At 31.8% G+C, this 22,268-nt stretch overlaps 2 protein-coding genes across 2 annotated transcripts in view; one reads left to right on the plus strand and one right to left on the minus strand.

The window, feature by feature from the left end:
- Positions 1-22,268, minus strand: part of LOC148276621 (uncharacterized) — a 39,628-nt gene that overhangs the window by 16,671 nt on the left and 689 nt on the right.
- Positions 3,849-22,268, plus strand: part of LOC148276622 (uncharacterized) — a 248,787-nt gene continuing 230,367 nt past the window's right edge. Inside the window, exon 1 of the mRNA XM_088234011.1 lies at positions 3,849-3,920. The gene's annotated coding sequence lies outside the window, so the exon portion shown is untranslated. The remainder of the gene's footprint in view (positions 3,921-22,268) is intronic.

Below are 22,268 nucleotides of genomic sequence, written 5' to 3' on the forward strand. Positions count from 1 at the left end.
ACAAACAAATTTCACCAAATCGTAACGTGTTTAGGGGCGTGGTGAATGCAATGGACCGTTTTCGTGGAAATTTAAAATTACAAATTTAAAAATATTTTTTATGCTACTAAGTACGAAAAAATTTTACTCGAAAGTTTTTCAGACCCTTACTAATTTAAAACTGTAAAAAAAAATAACCGTGATATTTTCCTATCATTGCATCGATCCTTTGAGGAAGATTGCTAGCGTTAAAATAATTTAATCAAAAATGATTTTAAATTCTTAGATTTTTACGGTCGTTGATTTCTTCTGAGTTATGTGGCGATTGCCGTTCGCACTCTGTCGACGCGACGTTTTGGATAGCATTGGACGGTCCATCAATCCTGATGATAGAATCTGGCAATGCGATCCGAAGCGTCGGCAAAGAATGCAAAGGACACACGTCACATTAGCCCATAAAAGCTCAATTAACGATTTCGTTTTTAAAATGTTTAATGATAAGTAGATTTGGATATATTTTAACGAAATAAATTAAACGTGTAACCAGCCAATGACAGATAAAAGACTCTGTCAATGCTTAGACTTCCATATTCAATTAAAAAAAATGTTTCTCTAAAAATGTATACCTAGCTACTGATTTACGAGTAATGATTCATATGCAAGTGTACTTACTTGAGGCTGTAGTCTGGTAAAACGCAGGCAAAATGAGGAAATCATACGATTTTAAAACGAATGGTAATCACGCAATAATAAATATATATATATAAATTAGATAAAAACAATATTTTTTAAATGTATTTTTGTTAAAAAATAAACTTAAAAGTTTTATGTAACTAAAATTTAATTACTTTTAGACCGGCAGATTACGCCATTTCAAATTTAGACTAAACTTAGGTATCTGGGATTTCAATAAAGACTAAGTATTAAACTAAAATTTGTTGTAATAATTTAAAGATTATAAATTGAACTCGAATGTGGCCGAAGCCAAATTTTATTTTTGAAAAGAAATACAATCATTTCACAAGGTACAATGTACCAACAAGTTCATGTTTTATTATATTGAAGATCAAATCAACACATGAATGAATTAAAGAGACGTGGATGTTTAAACATTAGCATTTTGTCACCATTTTCGTGAATGTTTAAACATTGGCATTTTGCCACCATTTTCGTAAATTTTTAAACATTGTCGAAATGGCGAATGAACTACTTCTTTATGTGTATATCATTTTTAAAATACACGTCTTCTTTAAAACTCCTTACTCGATTATACCTCATGTCCAATTCTTAAATCATCCTGTAATTTTTTTTTAGAAATTTATCTAGGGAATCCGAATTTTTATTTAGTACAAGCATCTTCATTTTGAATTTTATTACATTACCTATATTATGAAAAAAATTATATGCGTACAAAATTCGATTTGCCCACTTAAGGCTGTAAAGAATCGCTTTGGACATTTTTTTACTAACTTTAACCATCCTGTTTTTACTGTTTTTTTCCGTATTGCCATAAAAAAAAATCTCTTTGGCGTACTTATTGCTATAAGCAATATCTTCTAGACAACCAAAAACAGACTGAAGAAAATTTGTAGTTAAACTATATATATACAGGTGTTCTTTAAACCCTGTCACATGCAAAACCACGATGATCAGTATGAGCAAGAAGACTTATTGGCACATTAAAATATTTTTTTAGAACGCGTAAAATTCTAAAAAATAAAAAATAAAAAAAATCAAATGGTTGCTTACTTCTGCAGGGCAGAAACGAGGAAGGGGGAGTCTTATACGCCGACAACGGCCGCGCTCCTCTCGCTTCTTCTTTGCAGAAGTAAGCAACCATTTGTTTTCTTAAATATTTTATTTTCAAAAAATTTCTTTGATCTAAATATTTTTTTAAATATGCTAATATATCTTCTTGCCCATACTGATCATTGTGGTTTCGGATGTAACAGGGTTTAAAGAACACCTGTATATAAATATACATGTTTTTGAATAACAGCAGTTTGTGAGTCGGCAGATGGGCTTGCACGTACAGGTTATTTAAAAAAAGACTTTAGTCATACACATTATATAATGAGGAAAGGAATGTATAGAATGTGGGATCCGGTAAGGAGTTTAGAAAGAGACAGGAAGAGTATCCAGGAAAAAAATAAAGGGAAGCCAGGGTTCTAAGAACATAATAACAATGTTTTAGGGTTTTTTAAAAGTAGCTAAAGAAGGTGCATTTTTATATGAAGATGTAGCTCATTCCAAAGTACAGCACCGTGAATATTGTTGTTGATTGGTTGAAGATACAGTTTGTAACAAAAAACGCATCAAAAAGTAAATATTACATAATGATTTTGACTGCCAGAATACCTTAATGCGACCCCGTGCGTAGAAATATACCCAAGTTACATAATGTAATATTTCTGACCACACCGGAGTTCGCCTAAAACTATAATATAACAGTAATTATTGGAGCTTGGAATAATGATGGAATTAATCCCACATGGCAAATAGTTTTAATGAGCATGGAGGAGGCACAATCGCGGACATAACTGCTTGACCAGGATTAATATATTACGACATTTTTGGCACTGAGAAATTGGAAGATCCGTAAATAAATTAGGTTGATGCAAAAAATATGACTGTTTTTTATGATCCTAGGAAAAAAAAAAATTTTCTTCAGAAATGAAGAATAGTATCTTCTTTTAAATGATTTCATTGTATAAAGGATGCTTCCCCTCTACTTTCCATTCAGTTTTGGCCTGGCCAGAGTACAGTGAAGAGCCCTTGTATTTTTTCAAAATGTCGGTCGATAAAGTGCATTTACGTCATTGTTTACTTTATGAATTCGGCCTTCGAAGTTGTTAATGGGGCTTGTTCAGGTATAGCCCAATGTCTTTTTCTTGTCACGTTGTTGTACACGACCCATTTCTCATCTCCCGTTATCAAACGATGAAAAAAAGGTTCATGTTTTTGTCTTGCACTCAAAGCAACGCACGTTTAAACACGATCCAATAAATTGACAGCCGACAATTGATGAGGTATCCAAACGTCGTATCGCGAAACCATCCCATACGCTTCAAATGACTTAATACGGTTGTTTGGTTGACTCTCTCCATCGACGCGATCTCCCCGGTGGTTAGACGTGGATTAGTGCGAATTATGACTTTTAACTTGTCGTTATCAGACTTCAATGGCCGCCCGGTACGTGGTTTATCAATAAGTGAAAAATCCCCAGATCGGAATTTCGCAAACCATCTTCGTACCTGTCGAACTTTGATGACATCTGCTTCATACACTTCGCAAATGTTTTAGGTTGCCACACTCGCGGTATTGTCTTTACGGAATTCATAAAGTAAACAATGACGTAAATGCACTTTATCGAGCGACATTTTGAAAAAATACAAGGGCTCTTCACTGTACTTTGGCCAGGCCAAAACTGAATAGAAAGAAGCGGAAAACCATCCTTTAGACAATGGAATCATTTAAAAGAAGATACTATTCATCATTTCTGAATATTTTATTTTTTTACCTAGAATTATAAAAAACGGTCATAACTTTTGCATCAACCTAATATATTTACGGATCTATCGGGTGTAGATTAGTCTATCACATGGCGTACAGCTTAGCACGTTCGGCAACCATGCCTGAGGTCATGGGATTGATTCCCAACAGGGTCGATCTAAAATATTCATTAAAAATTGTTTCTTAGTGGTGTCTGCTATCCACGTATCGAAGTATGTATTTATTAATGGATTTTAGCAACCTTTTACAATGTTATGTTTTTATAAAAACAGTTTATGTATCTATAACGAACATGCGAATATTGCTTTAATATTCTATTAAAGTTTTAATTATGCACACATACATTTTTTTGTTTCAGTGTTGCGAGCAGTTTTGATCTTCAAATCAAAGGAAGAACTTTTTTGATATCCAAGTTTATTTGATCTCAGGTAAGAATTTATTAAATATATTTAGTAATTGAGATTTTTTATAACTACTTTTTTTATTTTATTAATATACAATAAAATCTTTTTTACACAAAATTACTTTAAGAGTCCTCTTCACTAAGGACACCTGTTTTGCACATATTTTTGTGTAGTCTTCTTGAATCCGCCTGGACACAGACATAATATACTTAGGTTAAACGGCTGATTTTAATTACCTTAATTAAAAGCGAATCAATTTAATATTATGTGGTTTTTGAAGAGATTAAAACCGATATAACGATTGTTAAAACCACAACCCTAACAGGCCGGAAACCTTTGACCAAATACTTGAAACTATTACTCAGCATTATTGATAGACATTACACAAGAGAGGAAGACGATAATTTGGAAGTCTAGGAATTTTACAAGGATTATGACCGTTCATTAGCTGGTTTAAAGGTCATTATATACATATTAAGTTAGTGATCACTAGATACTTAAGACCAAATTATATGTATCATAAATAGGCTGAAATATACATAAAAAATGCTTAAAATATGCTACTAAAGTGTGAAAATATGCAACACAATTTATTTTTTAAATTACAGTTATTTTATTATTAGGAGAAATTGAAACAAACTTTGCTTTCATTGATGTTACCAATAACGTATTTTTCTCAATTTTCCGTTGTAAGGTTGCGTCTTCTATCAGTCTAAATATTTTAATCAACTCAGAATGAACGTTCCACGTCCACGAAGGTTACCGGACAGGGCTTGAACTTAGGTACGATGTTAGCCATGTTGTCTCAGACAAAATTTCAATCGACATAATGGTTCGAAGCCAGGGTTGTTATGAAAAATGTTATCACAATTTTCTCTAAATTTACAACAATTAACTGAGTTTAAACAAAAGCCGCGCGGTGCTGAGAGCGCTAGAGGGCTTACACAAGCTGTTGTTGGGGTCGGCTACAATTTATTAAAGCCGTAGTCTCATAAAAGGTAAGGAAATCATACGATTTAGCCATTTTAAAACGCTTTTTTCAAAATTGCGCAATCATAAGTTTTATATAACCAAAATATAATTACTTTTCGACCAGCAGATTACGCCTCTTAAAATTCAGACCAAACTTAGTAGGTATTATAATAAAAATTATTTTTGAAACAATTTATTAGAATTTTTATAAGAATGTTTTGGTTGTACGTTTTTAGCAAAATATCAATGCTTATATCGGCCGTCGAATGGCATTAAAAGTTTACTAAAAACATACTGTAGAAACAAAATATTAAATATAAAAAATTGTTCTTAAAAAATATATAAACATGTGATTCCATAAAAAGGGTATGAAATAAAATATTTTAACTGTTTTATTATTTTAAAACTTAAATTAAAGAGAAATTCAACAAAATTCACGTATTTAATATATAAATGATTATTTTTTTTTTTTTAATAAGATTTTGCCGCCACAATTATTTTGTTCAATTTCTTTAAATCATTTTAACAAATTGTACTTACAGTAAGTCTTTACTTGACAATCAATATACAAAATATTAGTCTAAATTTAAAGAGGCGTAATTTGCCGGTCGAAAAGTAATTATACTTTAGTTACATAAAACTTTTTAACATATTTTTTAACCTTTAAAAAAATGTATTTATCTAATGCATGTTTAACATTTTTTTTCAAAAATAAATAATCGTTTTCAAGCTATAAATAACACAATCCAAAAATAAAAAGTTTAAAAATCTAATAAATTTATGTTTATGGATCAAAGGGTTAAACTATATTAGTGGTCAGATTAAAGGTTACCTTTAATTGAATCCTAGTACACGAATTATCTTTATCATCAAACCCTAACCCTCATCTGATGATGCATAGGGTACTCCATTGCTAAAGTAATTGCAGCGTATCTCGATCTAAAGAAAGGTAAGGTGATACACAAATATTTCACGTCGACCCTCCCAAAAATCGAACCCGGGACCTCAAGCTCACTAACCACTACACTACGCAGCGGACTTATCTACACTCGATTTCCCTTTTCAGGATTTTACCTGAGAATAGACATCGGGTCAAAAATAGTCGTCCGGAGTTCTGGTTCTATTTCACACTCAGAACTGTATTCTTCATCTACCCCGACGCAGACAACTGTTAAAAGAATAGTAAATATTAAAGACAATTGTTGAAATAAACGACGACACAAAATGCCTAACACTGCCTAAGTGAAAAGTAAGGTCTGTTGATGTCCGTCCGCAGTCAGGCTTCTCCTGCATGAGTTTTCTGGATTCGCCAAAGTTTCTGGTTTGTATCTTTATCATTTTTCTTACACGAAGGTAAGATGATCAGTCTTACACTTAAGGTGCCAGTCCAGGGAAAACAAAATATTCTAGAGTAAAAACACATATTTTTAAATTAATTATGTTATGTCAAACAGGTCGGGAATCGAACCCGAGACCTCTTGCATGGTAGGCATGCGTTGACCACTACATCACGAGGCCGACAAAAAAAGATAAAATAAAGTACTATGAATAAAATAAACAAATAAATAAAAAAATAAAAAAATCACAAACAAAATTGTATTCTACTGTCCGTCCGGATACGGAAAATTCAACAAAGTACACATGATTATTGCTGGTTGCTACATGTAAACTCGTTGACGATAAAAAGCCGTAGTAATCAATAGTGTGATATTTAAACATTTAAGGAAATACAATGAAAATATCTAAGACACGAAGTATATCTTCTGAAAAACTAAATAATTTACGAAATTAAATAAATTACTTAATATTTTATTGTTCAGCCCTGTTCTATAAGTTGTTTACATGTGATCCGCTCGTTAAATGTTGTCAAATTCTTCGTTAATTTGCAACAATTTTGCAACCTTGCATCAAAAACATAGGTAAACTAAGGCATGTATTACTCAAATTTGGGTGCTTTGCCAAGAAAAGAAAAAAAAATGAAGCCGTAGTTAGCGAAAATCCTTTTTTTTCCAAATATTTTATTTTAATTCCATTACTATTTTCACAGCAGGGCCTCGATAGTCCAAACCCAGCTAATCCGAACGACCCCCCTATCTCTGTATAGCCTATGTGTCCCTTTTGTATTTGAATCAGGTGACATTTCCGGCCGAGGTGCGGAATATTTTGACCCTGAAGATGACTTACTAAACTTTTAAAAAACTTTTTTGAAACAGTGGCTTTTCAGAAGTAGAGATAAAAATTTCTTAATAAACGATGCCGATATTGATTGTCTGGAGCCTTTAACTAATTAAGACAAAGTAAGAAAAGTAAGAAATGAGCATGACAGCGAAAACGAAAAGGAATTGGAGGCATCAGAACCAGTTGCAAGGAGTCCTATACTTAAGCTGGATATCACTTGAATAATTGCTTGGAATGTGTGGATGAAGCGGATACCTTAATTCCAGAAAAAATGCTTTTACGTATATTAAGGGATAAAGCTTTTTCTGTCGCTAAATAACACTCGTCAAAGCACTATATTGGAATTCTTTGAAAAAGTGTGATTAGGGCTGTAGTCCGGTAAAACGATCGAAAATGAGGAAGTCATACGATTTTGCCATTTTAAACCAAATGTTTTTTAAAAATCTCGCAATAATTAAAAATCACGCAATAATTAAAAATCGTAAATAAGATAAAAAAAATAACTTTTAAATGTATTTCTATTAAAAAACATACTTAAAAGTTTCATATAACTAAAATATAATTACTTTTCGACCGGCAGATTACGCCATTTCAAATTTAGACTAAGACTTAGGGTTGAACTAAAATTTGTTCAAATGATTTAAAGATGATTTAAATCCAACATACACGGTATCACCCAAAAAAGATACATAATATCAATAATTAATAATAAATATTTATGATTATTTACAACATCTATAATAGGACTATTACTTTATCTGATTCTGTATTTAAATTTGAACGAAGGCAAAAATTTATATGAGCTTGTATTTCTATTTCAAATTCACATTTAGTAATATATGGTGAGGATACATGAACAATTTTTGTTTTTTTAGAATTTATTACTAAGCCATAGTCATGCGCCCATTTAATGAGATTTGAAAAATCTTCTCGAAGCATTTTTTGGGCAATTTTTATATTTGAATGGCTTATTACAAGGGCAGTATCGTCTGCGAATTGGAAGCAATTCGAAAATTTTACATGGTTTTCCACTGAATTACAATATATTAAGTAATGAATCGGTCCGAAAACTAATCCTTGAGCTGTTCCCATAGACACAACTCTTTCATTACTATAATTTTCTCCAACTTTTACTTTCATGCAACGATTTTTTAGGTAATTTTCCATAATTTTACTATATCTTCCCCTTATTCCTGCAATTTCGAGAGAATTAACAAGCACGTATTATTACGTATTATTGTATTTAATAATACTTAAAAAAATATAATTGGGCTGTAATTTTAGTTTACTTGTAAATATTGTGTTTTTTGTAACGGCTGTAGTTTTCTTAAATAAATAAATAGCTTTTAATGTAGTTTTGATCCGTGGCCCTTTTGCTGGCAAGTTCATTATAATCACGTGACTAGTGACAGGTGCGATGTTACTTCGGCGCGAAATTAAAAATAATACAATGCTAATTATTATGCTACAAGGCGCGAAAAGCGACCTGCCTCGTTTTAAGTGACAGATGGGTTAATCTCTGTTCTGGGGATTAAAACATACATTCAGTAAATTTACAAAGATAAAATAATAATTAGAAGTAAACACGCGGGCCATTTTTCGTTTTTTGACATTGAACAACAAACTAAAATAACTAGCTATTTAAGAAAGCAAAGTTAGAATATTTTTATCGTGTACATTACTTACGTTATATTACGTAAATTTTCAAAGTGTCCGGGCCGATTGAATAATACAGTTCAGCGTGTGAAATATAACCAGAATCCTGGATGAGTGTTTTTGACTACTTTTCGGTAAAAATTATGTAACAGGACATCGAGTGGAGATTATCCAACCTCGTGATTGGTTACAGCTTGCGAATTACAAACGTAAAAAATACACTGGATATTTCCCAGATGCTGAAGTCTTTAAAAGGATATTTTACACTACCATGATATTTGTGTGTAAATTATAAAATTATTGAAAGAACACAGAATTTTGGAAAAAAAATGAAGCTAACCAGAACATAATCACAATACCAGATAAAAAGTTCAGATCGGAATTATATTTGGAAAGAAGTTGAAGTCACTGAATAAGGCAGTAAAAAATATTATTAAATGGGAAAAAAACATATACGAAGAAAAAAAAAACAAAATTTCAACTCATATTATTTATTACACAATTTATAAATACAGTGGTGCCTCGCATAACGAACGCCTCGCACAGCGAACGCTGCACACAACGAACTTCCTTTTCGTTCATTTCACGATTCATACAACGAACTTCGCTTCACACAACGAAGTCGCCCACTTCACACGATCACTGCCGATTTATTGCATCCTTCCGCGCAGGCAGTCGTTAGTCACTGAGCAGTACGCTTAACTTACGCACGTGTCGCAGCAATCGTTGAAGAGGATGTAGAGGAGCTTATTGAGGAACACAAAGAAGAGCTGACAACTGAAGAGCTCCAAACACTTCTGGCCCAACAACAGGACAATGCTCAAAGGGAAGCGTCATCTGATAACGAGGAGCAACAATCAAACAATCAACCAATTCCAACTGCTGACATCAAGAACATCCTGGTCAAATGGAAAGCAGTTCAGGAGTTTACCAATGCCCACTATCCGGATTCCGCTGAAGCAAACAGGATCAACGACCTGTACTCCGATACTCTTGTCCGTTATTTCCGGCAGATGTTGAAGAAAAGAGAGAAACAAACGACTTTGGACAGGTTTTTCACTGCACCATCGGCCAAAAAGCGGAAAATGGATGAAGATGTGCAAGATTCGATTATTTCTTAAAATTAAAAAATGTGTGTTTTTTTCATTATGTTTTTAGATGTATCTAAATAAAAATAATAACAAAAAATTTATCTTTTTTTATGTCATCTTACCATATTTTATGCTACAGAACGAATTATTTTTTTTAACATGTATTGTTATGGGAAAACGCGTTTCACATAACGAACTTTTCGCATAACGAACTTGCTCCTGGAACGAATTAAGTTCGTTGTGTGAGGCACCACTGTAATAATAAGAAGCACGTTTAAGGATTTGTTTATGCATGCACAACTGTAATATTTAAAATAAATAAATAAAATACTTATATTTTACCAGGGAAATATTTAGCGTTGAATTAACAGGTTATTAAGTAATATAGTTTAGATTTAAGAATCGGAAGAAAAATGAGTGGTATAACTGTTAACTGTCTTCTGTATGCTGATAATGCCGTGCTTCTTGCTAGCAGCAAAGACGACCTGCAATTCTTCGTAACAAAAGCTTACGATGTATGCAAGAAACGCGATTTGCTTATCAATGTTGACAAATCGAAATGGTTTTTGAAAGGGATGAAAATATAACTAAATGTGAGATCAGTGTGAACGGAGATATTCTGAATCAGGTAGAAGAATTTGTGTATCTGGGAAGTATGGTTTACTAGGGATGGAAAGACTAAGTAAGATATTGAAAGGAGGGTGAGTGCCGGGAACAGGGTGAACGGTGCACTAAAATCTACTTTGCCAAAAAAATGTTTATCGCAGGAGGCAAAACTAGCAGTTCACAGTGGAGTTTTAGTGCCAACTCTAATGTATGGGAGCGAAATATGGAATTGAAAAAATAATGATGAAAGTAGGTTAAATGCTGTCGAGATGCGATCCCTCAGGCGAATGTGTGGTAAAACGTTGTATGATAGGTGCACAAATGTCGAGATCCGTGAACTGTGTAAGGCTGAGACATGCATTATCGACAGAATCAAGAAAGAAGCTCTGCGCTGGTTTGGACATGTAGAGCGAATGGACAGCGAAAGAACGGCTAAGAATATTTACAATGCGAATGTTGATGGATGCAGAAACAGAGGAAAACCGAGAAAGATATAGCATGACCAAATCCAGCAAATACTTGAAGATGAGACATGTCAAAAGTCGGAATAATCGGTGCTCGTGCATGAGAAGATGTATGAATGTAGGGGAAGCGAGATCTTCATGCAAAGGTAGAGTGATTTGGCGTTCTATCTCTCTGCCTACCCTTACGAGGAAACAGCGTGATAGTTTGTTGTTGTTGAAATATTTAACGTTGAATTAATAGGTTATTAAGTAATACAATTAAGAGGGTCAAAGTATTAAGTCATTTATTAAATTTTACATACCTACGTGACAATGGACCAAGAAATTTAAGTTACATAGTATGTAATCTGAAAGTTTTTAATGTTTGATATTAATATTGTCATTACAAACTTCTGCCGACGATAAAATATGGAGTTTTACAGTGTAACGACACTTTAGATAATCAGCAAGATTGCTTTTTTATTACATAACGTAATCTATTTTTACCTATTACGGTAACATTCGAAAACATCATAGATTTTACTAATAAAAAACAGAATGTACTTAGTACCGCTAAACCCAAATCCACACCCAGTGACTCAAAGGGCACTGTAATGCAACCCAAATGTGGCGCATTTCAATCATGGTTGTTCTATTAAGCGGTGGCAGAGAAATTTCAATTTCAATGTCATACATATGAAACAAGGGATTTTATTTTATTTGGGAAATCAACAGTTCTACATACATATTTATAGTAAACAAACAGATATAGTGTATAAACTCAGAACTAATAACAGATTTCTACAAAGTATACAAAGTTAGTAAATAAAATATATTACATATTAAATAAATGCATATAAAAATGTTATTTTCATGTACTCGTACATATTTTTCAGTAATCAGAGAATTTTTAAAATATTTTTTTTAAGAACAGTAAGTTGTTGTAAATTGGGCGGGATTAGGACATGAATGCTTGAAGAGAGGATAAGGAGAGGAAGGGAGATGTACATATTTATTATTATAATGTCTACTGAGTTAGATAATTAACATAATGCATTTTTAGTGTAAATTTCAAATCTGACAGAGTGATGTTTGTGTAATCTATATCTTTAAATTGTGTATTGCACACTGAAAAAGTCCTACGAAAAAAAGCATTTTTAACACACGATGTTTACTTACTGGTACATGAAACAGGTGTTACCGTCTACAAATCCTAGCTGACACATGTATTGTTATTAAATATTGGGATAAAAAAAAGATAAGATTACCAATGAAGAGAAAAAAAGAATCTCAAAACTCATTGTACAAGGGATTGAAGCTGTACAATGAGTTACCTGAAGGAATAAAGGAGAAAGAAAAGATCGAAATATTACAAATTAATTTGAAAAAATATGTTATTGCGAAATTTCGATAAAAACATTATAATGTTATTAAAAGTTTATATTAGTTCTTAAGATGTTATGAAGTAACTTAATAAAGCATAAATAAATAAACAGGAATTTGAACATAGTTTTTCTGTCACTCTCTCGCTGATGCCTCTACGATATTGTGCGAAAAAGACAACTGCACGTCGGACATATTATGCATAACCAAATTCGAGGTTTCGTTGTTCCGGTTTCCAAAATCCAGAAAAAGTTTCCAAAATTTTTCTGCGTCGGTTTTTTACCTTTTCCGTTTTTGAAAATTATATATTGTTTTTGTGCACCGTACGTCCGAAGACGGCACACAAAACAGGGCATTTTTTTGGGTTTTTGGATGGTCCTAGGTCCCATAAATTTTTTTTTATCAAAAAAACAAAACGATAGACACGTTTTTGGTAAATATTTACATTTTATAAGAAAATCATCGCTTTAATCCCATAATATTTAACTACATTACTATTGCTATATTTAACTTAATTTAAGTGTAAATAATTTTTTGGTGCTACACTAATATGCAAAGAAATTGACAATATTTATGTAGGTACATATTGTTTGTTTACCCAATGAAATAAATAAATAATCCAGGGAGAAAATACAGGAATACGTTTGTATAAAGAGAAGTCAGACCGCTTTTCCTCTGCTCTATTTTTGTTGTTGAGGACGGCAACATATTTTACAATCGTTTTGGCTACAAGATCCATTTACGGCATCTTTTAGTTTTATTTTTACTCGATTTATGTTTAGATAATACTATTGCATTATAGGTAAGGTTTGCTGATGTCCTGAATATACTAAATATATTTTATGCATTGTTTTCCTTTTGAAAATTCACCCAAGCGGTTTCGAAAGCATGTTGACAGTAATGGAATGCACCACTATGTTCGGCCAGTTATTTCAGTATAAAACCACTCTGCAGGAGGGGAATATTTCTTGGGGTTATGGTGGAATGTGGATGTTTAGAGCTCCTAGAATTTTATTTTATTATTATCATGGATAACTTATAAAGCACTATATTTGTAATATAATACCTCGAGGGCGCTTTACAAATAAAATAAATAAATGAAATCTAAACTTTTGAATTTACAATTTAAGTGAAAAAAAATACTTATAATTATATATCCTAGGTACCCGAAATAACATATATCTAAATACTGGAAAAAAAAATAACAACAAAAACGGTGTTCATAAAGAGAAACAATAACTCAACAATGTTTTGAGTATGCCCTAATGTTTGCAGACATGCCGGATATCCTCCCTAGGGAATTATTTATATCCAAATTTGTTGCAGTAGAGAGGGAATTTTTTTTCGAAAAGGGAATATGGAATTCTAGGCATTTACAGGGTTTACGACCTGTCATTGGCTGGTTTAAGTGACCACTTTACATACTGTGTGACAATCACCATTCTGCCTATGTTTAAACATCCACATCGTCTCAACTCTTCCATCTGTTGACTTTTGTGAAACAAAAGAGCTGAAACCTTTATCGTCTGGGTGAGATTCATCCGGCTGAACCAATTCACCTACTAGGCAACGCCTGAAAACAGTTTTCCAATTTTTATACTTCTTATACCAGTTACTTAATTCGACAATGTTTTGAGGAAGTCAGCAGACGGAAGAGTTGAGGTAATGTAGATGCTTAAATATACGTAGAATGGTGAAGGTTGCAGTGTGTAAAGTAGCCACTTAAACCAGCCAATGACAGGTCATAAGCCCTGTAAATTCCTAGACTTCCATATTCCATTTTCAAAAATGTTTTCCCTCTCTGTTGCAAAAGAAAAAAATAACCATTAAATAATGAATTAGGAAGGGAAAAACAAATAACAAAAGAAAAATAAGATCAATATTCGCATACCAATAATGGAATAATGAGAAAGCACGGGAAATAAGATCTTGGGATTGTTTTAGACTCGAAACTACTTTTTGAATCGCATATCAATAAAATTACCTCCAAAGCATTGAGCATGTTAGGTTTCATAATTCGAATGAGTAAACAATTTGATAATCCAAAGGCCCTAATTTCATTATATTATACGTTTGTCAGAAGCCATTTGGAATACGCATCTCAGATATGGAATCCCCAGTATGCCAAATATATATAACAAGAATAGAAAATATTCAAAACAAATTTATAACGTACCTAAAATACAAAAGCGGTATTTCTTATGTATCAACTCTTACTGTCTCCACCTACCATGGGATCACTTTGACCAACTACTGTTTCACAAAATGATGACAAGAATAGTTGACTATACAGAACTACTTAATTTAATAACAATACATGTGCCAGCCAGGATTTGTAGACGGTACCTCCTGTTTCATGTACCAATAAGTAAAACATCGTATGCTAAAAATGCTTATTTTCGTAGGACTTTTTCAGTGTACAATACAAAATTTAAAGATATAGATTACACAAACATCATTCTGTCAGATTTAAAATTTACACTAAAAATACATTATGTAACTTGGTAGACATTGTAATAATAAATATGTACATCTCCCTTCCCCTCCTTATCCTCTCTTCAAGCATCCTCGTCCCAATTTAATTAATATTGCCCATCACCGCATAATTGACAATTAACTGTTCTCAAAAAAAAATTAAAAAAATTAGATTGTTGAAAAATACTTACGAGTACATGAAAATAACATGTATAAACTTATATGTATTTTTTTAATATGCAATATATTTTCTTTACTAACTTTGTACACTTTGTGAAAATCTGTTTTTAGTTCTGAGTGTATACACTACATCTGTTTGTTTATTATAAATATATATGTAGAACTTTTGATTTCCCAAATAAAATAAAATACCAAATCACAAAGCACAAATTTAAGAAACTGTAATTTCGAAAACTACAAGAAAAACGGTAGAACCAAAAAAGTCAAATAAGAATGTTTAAAAAAAATTCCATATTCTGGGGTCAGGATTAATTTTTTTTTAAATTAAATAAAAATAAGGTATAAATAGGCTTTCTAATTCATTTAGAATTATACTTAAATTCTTAATATTTTATAGTGTTTTGGGGCATACTGCTGTTTTCTTAGGAATTTATATTAAAGCGATAAATAGTACATATGTAGAGTTACTCGAGGCCTGGTGGGATTTTAGTTACTTGTAAAAAATAAAAAATAAATAAATTGAAATGTTAAAATAAAAATTACCACTCTTGTAAGGAAAAAAGACTTGATTTATTGGGTTCACGTGTAAATAGGAATTAATTCATTAGTTACGCTTGTTTGCTTTGAAACAGGTTGGCGGAAAAAAAAATGTTGTTAAAAACATAGTTGTTATATTTATTATATTTTATGAAATGTTAAAAGTTTAAAAACGTATGAAAAAAAAATCGCTATTCCAGGGAAATAAATTGTAATTTTTTTAATGCGTCGTTTTATTTTCAAAATAAACATTTCAATTATCAACACAAAATTGAGAGACTTCAAAGTGTTTAAAAATATAGGTACGTATTACATGAAAAAAATATAGTTGAATAATTTAATTTTAAAACATAAGTTCTTACAATGAAGTTGGGACCCGGTGCCGGTAAAATGAATTAAGTAGCACAGTCAGTATTTAATTTGTGGAATTTATTTTATTTATTAATTTTTGCATTGGCGGAACGGATGTTTAAGTTTTAATGCATCGTGAATAGACGATTATTAAACTATAATAAAGTATTTATTAACATCACTAGTGCGTACCTGCATACCTAGTGCCTACCTATTATATATATGGTCGTATCTAAAACCATGTCTGATAGTACTTGTTCGATAAACAAGGTCACAAACTTTCTTTTTTACACGACACTTTCGATTACTTGTGATTTTGTTTTGAAATACTAACCGTAACGAATATTTTTGTGAGTTCGAAATTTAACTAAGATATAAAAACGAAGGAGGCTGCGTAAAAGTTTGAGAATTTTGTTGTGCGATATTTTAAAATTAGAACGCAAAAAAACAGTAACATTAAGGATTAATATTTGGACTGCAATAAACATAAAATGAAATCCAAAGATAACATTGGATTAAGATTAATCGTGTAAATACTTTCATAAAATTCCGGCCATAAAATCACCAATGTGAGTTACTCAATGAGGAACTTCAGCCCTACGGTAAATTAGATACAAAAAATGTTTTCTTCCGCGCGGTAAAAATTAGAGCATTTAATAGTACAACAAAAACTCTTGAAAATGTACGAAAAAAATAATTAAAAATATTTTAATAAAATTGCTCGACTTTGAATGACGTCACTGGTTCATATGAACCATCCAATGATATGAGAGCTTTAAAGGGTATCCGGTTTGGTCACCGTAAACGAACCAATCGGAAGAACTGTCAAAGAACAACCTCTGACGTCACACGCGGAGTTATTTCAGAAATACAAAACGTTAAAAAATGATAGCGCTGATAATACGATATATAAGAATAAAAATTTTGGATTAGTTTAATAGTCTATTAACAAATAAATCAATAAAAAAAGACACTGCTTCCTCATTGAAAATGTATATTTTTAAAATTAAAAATACTACTAAACGCTTTGTATTTACACACTTATTACTTTTATTCAATTACTGACCGGTTTCGGAGCAACACATGCACCTTTATCAAAGTATAATTTTAAAAAATACTTATATTAAATTATCAATTATTGTAAGTACAGTGGTCACTTTACACAACAATAAAGGTTTATACGTCAACAAATGGAAAAGTTGAGGAGATGTGGATGTTCAAACATAGGCAGAATGGTGAATATTACATGGTGTGTAAAGTGACTATTTAAAACAGGTCGTAAGGCTTGTAAATGCCTAGTTTCCATATTTCCTTCTCAAAAGTGTTTTCTCTCTCTGTCGCAATACATTTCGAGAGTACGGACATTCGCCTTTTGGACCTGCGATGGTGAGTCATCTTCACTTCAGTTCAGTTCAGTTCAGTGCCGAAAAAATCGGTGTTTATTATAAGTAAAGCTAAGTGTTATAATGATCTGTTTGAAAAACAGTGAAAAGGGTAAAGCATAATGTTCGTGTTATTTTTTATCATCGTCATCATCATTCCCTTTCCGCACCTAATAGGGCATAGTGCATAGGGTACTGCATTGGTACACCAATCGCAGCGGATCTTGATCATTTTTGTTACGTGAAGGCAAAATGATAAGTCTTACGCTTTAGGTGCCAGTCCAGGGGCTATGGAATATTCCAGTTTAAAAACACCTTTTTAAATAAATGGTTCATGTCAACCATGCCGGGAATCGAACCCAAAACCTCTTGCATGGTAGGCGAACGCGCTGACCACTAAATCACGAGGCCGATATTTTAATAATATAATAAATTTGGAAATTCTAACCGGATAACATTCATACTCTTCTTTGTATAAAAAAAACAATCCGTATTGAAACCTTGTTAAAAATTAGACTTAAACCTAACTTTTTTATTGAAATAATTCGACAAAATGTTCAGAAATTTCAAGGTTTGGAAGAGTTTTTTGTCACTCCAGAAAAGACATTTTTTTAGATTGCATAGCCAACATTGAAAAGGTTTGTACAGTGCAGTAGCGAGCGGTAAGTTTTAAAATTGGCAAGCTACGAAAATTCTGTCAAAATGTCCATAGCGCTGGTATGGCACATAAAAAAAACTGTTCTATTTTATATTTGATAAATAATCCATAACAAATGGCACTAGCGGCTAATAGTTTCAGTAAAAATATTTTCTAATGTACCACCAACATTTGATTAATAAAAAAATGCATTAAATAAAAAAACATTATTGCAAAAAACTGGATCCCGCGAGGACTCGAACAGCCCACCCTTATCACTAGAAAGCAACGATTCATCCGCACGGCTATTTTATGTACTAATCCGGTCGTCGAAAAACTAATTTATAAAACTGTATTATTCAGTGGCGTACCGATGCATCACTGTTTACGTCTGACTATCATTGTTTCATCGATTTTTTATCACTTTAATATTCAAGAAACGATATAAGTTATACATTTAAAAATTCTTTGTAAATATATATTTTTAACATTTTACACTAGTAACGTTTTTATCTTAACTCAAACATATTTTTTAAAGTTTAAATGGATACTGAAGAATAACCTATAATTGAACTGTCATCGTCGGCACAAAAACATTTTATAAATAATGTATGTTTTATTTTTGTTTGGCAAATCTTTTTTTTTTAAACCCACTAAAGCTATATATGCCAATATTATGGATTAAAATATCAATTCGTTATATTATTTTTTTTACGACAAATTCACTTTCAAACCAACGAAACTTATCAAGTATTATTGTAACTTCCGCGTTAAGACATACATAATATATTCGTTATCTCTTTCTTACACATAATGAGTGCGTATAATGCTACCTCTCTTAGGCGGTTTTAAGTCAAAAAGATTTATTTTAAAGTATAATAGCCCTTACGAAGAAGTGTTGTAAGACTAAATTGCATTAAGGAAAGCTGCAAAATTTTTCTGTAATCGCAAGTGTAATTTTTCTTACGTTATTCTAAAATTCGGGGTTTACAGACGTAAATAAATTCATGTTTTTTTCTTCAGCGATTAATCTCGTGTAATTCAGTAGTAATAATTTCGGAAAATAGAGGAGCAACTAGCTTACTGTACGGAGTATGATATAAATTTACTTACCGAAGAAATGCAGTTTTATTTGTGGGGTGTTTTTTCTTAATAATAATGTCACATAAAACATTACTTTCGATGTCAAAAAAATATGGTAAGCTGCAAATAAGTAATTATTAGGAGAATTCGCCCCTGGTACAGTGAGATTATAAGAAGTGCGTGTCATGCATCATCGCTCAGTGATTTTACGACAATGGTGATTTAACACCTCAAGGCGTTTAACCAAGGACTGAGTAACCACAGGTTAAAATATTAACATAAATACATTTATGTCACTGTATTTCACAGCCATAAGTAAAAAATAACTAAACCTCTGAACAAATAATAAATGCATCTTCCTTAGAAACTTAAAAAAAATGCCTGAAACATTATATATCCTTAGAACCCTAACTTTCTAGAATTTTTCAATTCTTTTTCTTACCAGAGGCGATATTACAAACGCTCTCGCGGCCGTAGAAAACACTTTAATCTCGTATATTTTGTATGTAAATACACAAGATAAACGTGTTTTCTACGGCCACGAGAGCGGTTCAGAAATGTACCGCTGATCTTCTTCCTGTCTCTTTCAAACTCATTATCTGACCCCACACTCCTGTTCATAGATAGTTTTATTAAAAAAGTATTTTTTATTTACTAGTTTATGAAGCTCTATTGGCCAACTTAAACTGCTGTAAGCTTTTCTTGTCTTTTTTTTCATGTTTATGTCATACCATATATATATGCTTTTAACTTTTTAGTAATTAAAAAAGGAATGGCCCACGCTCAAACGCTTAAGTCTTTGTGGGCATTTTTTCCAATTCATGTTATAGCTAAATTTTAAGATGTATATTTCTAAAGTGCATTTTTGTAATTATATTTCTTTGTAAATTAAATGTGTATGAAAAAAAAAAAAAAATAGAAAATAAATTTGTATATTTACATTATTTACCCTTATATAATATGAAGTTGTTTTGTAATATAAGACAATATGAGCTCATTGCAGGTGAAGTGAACTAACTGACATTTTAAAAGGAAACGCGGTTTGATTTTCCCTTGCACAAACGTACTTTTTTTTCTATGTGTATTTACTGAAATATTTATGAAAACTGTCAAAAACTAAAAAACATAAAAAAATAGAGATGGTATCTTCTGCCATCCGACTACATAATTAAATCCAGTAAAAAAGATTAGGCAAAAAAGTTCATAGAGTCAAAACTATGAATACAAAAGTTTGACCGTTTTGTCAAGTTGGTTAAATTTGCCCGCAATGGGCTCATATGTACTCGTATTCTAGCTATAGTGAGAATCATTATTTTTATTATTAATCATATTTTGTAATGGAAAAAAATATTAATAAATAAAAAAATTAATCCGGCTGCCACAAATAAAGAATTATTATAGGTAGGAAATGAATTAATTTAGAGTTTAAGAAAGATAAAGAAAAACTTTTGTTTAATTTCTTATTTAAAATTAAAATCTCCGTAGATAAACAATTTCCTAAGATATTTGTATGTACTCGTACATATTCAACCCCGGAAACCTAACCTGAAGAAAATATTCAATATTTTTTGGAGGAATTAAGCTTATATGTTGATATAATCGATAAAGGATGGATTAGATTTAGATAGGAAGCCAGCAAGGAGAATATAAGCGGACAAAGGATTTTCTGATTAGAATCGGGGTTAAAATTCCAGACAAGAATAAGATGATCCCTTGAAAGAAAAGCAGAGTCAGCGAAGATGTAGAGGTAAGTTTGATATGAAATTATCGATAGCAAATAAATGATTTAATATTAGCTAGGGTGCTATTCTGAACCGCTCTTGCGGCACGAGAAAACAGTTTTTCTCGTGAATTTGTATGTAAATACGCGAGATAATACGGCCGCGAGAGCGTTTGGAATACCACCCCAAGGAAGTATAGAAGCCAGTCATTTATTTATTTTATTTATTAGAGAAATTAACAGGAATGTAATTAATATTATGGATAACTTATACAGGGTGTTCTTTAAACCCTGTCACATCCGAAACCACGATTATTAGTAAGAGCAAGAAGACATATTAGCACATTAAAATACATTTTTAGAACGATTAAAATCTTAAAAAATAAAATATAGAAAAAAAAAACAAGTGGTTGCTTACTTCTGCAGAGGAGAAACGAGGACGGGGGAGGGGAGAGTCTGATACATCGTCAACCGCACGGCCGCGCCCCCCTCGCTTCTCCCCCGCAGAAGTAAGCAACCATATGTTTTTTTTAAATATTAAAAAAAAAAATCTTTGTTCTAAATATTATTTTAATATGCTAATATGTCTTTTTGCCCATACTGATCATCGTGGTTTCGGATGTGACAGGGTTTAAAGAACACCTGAATATAGCAATTTTTGTCACTTAAGGGCGCTTTAAATGTGACATATTCAATAACTTTTTTTTTAATGCGTACTTATACCTAAGCAGAAAACAGCATTGCTTTGTAAAATACATTATAACAGTGAATTATTAAATTAGCATTACTAAGGATTATTTTGATTTCGGAGATACTTGGTAAGTTTTTATTGTATCCGGGCAGATGACTAATACAGTTTTGTGTGTGAAATAAAACCAAAATCTAGGACGTATTCAACTCGATGGCAAATCAGGTAAAAATCCTGAAAAGGGAAATCGAGTGGAGATAAGTCCGCCTCGTAGTGTAGTGGTTGGCACGTTTAAATACCGCATGTCCTAGCTGAGGGACGTGAAATACTAGTTCTAAAGATAGTTTATCACTGCAACATTTCATTGACTAGCTCCTGAAGCGTAAGACTGATCCCTTACCTTCCTGAAAAAGATGAAATAAATAAACTGCATTTACATTAGCAATGCAGTGCCCTATGCGCCATCAGATACATATAAGGGTTTGATGACGATGATGAATTTAATTTCATGCGATGTTATAATTTTTATGTGTCGGTATCTGATAATGTATATGAAATATTATAATAAAACAATATCTAAAAATAAACTTCAAAGTCCGTAAATAAATACACAAATAATATTGGTGATGATAAGATACAAGATACAAGTAATGTAATGTTGTATTTATTTTAGATAGTCATACAAATAAAATTTGAACACCTACCAAAAAGTCAATCCACTATATTTTTACCGTGCCGTTTAGGTTAAGGTGATATGTGTAAAATAGGCTATTCTCTGTTGGGTATCATTCGGCTGGTTTGATTATTTGGAAATTCTTGTAATAATGAACAGACTTTAGTTATACCTTAACTAATAAACTATATATGTATATACAAAAATAATTTTAAAACAATAAAATCCAGACGCTTTCTGATGACACTCTATCTACCTATATGTATGTTTGTTTTTAACAAAAATCATCGCATAATAAGTAGTACCTATGTATTCAT

The sequence above is a fragment of the Micrasema longulum genome, unplaced genomic scaffold, assembly GCF_059751315.1.
Source record: "Micrasema longulum isolate JH-2025_06_02 unplaced genomic scaffold, ASM5975131v1 h1tg001176l, whole genome shotgun sequence".
Taxonomy (NCBI): Eukaryota; Metazoa; Arthropoda; class Insecta; order Trichoptera; family Brachycentridae; genus Micrasema; species Micrasema longulum.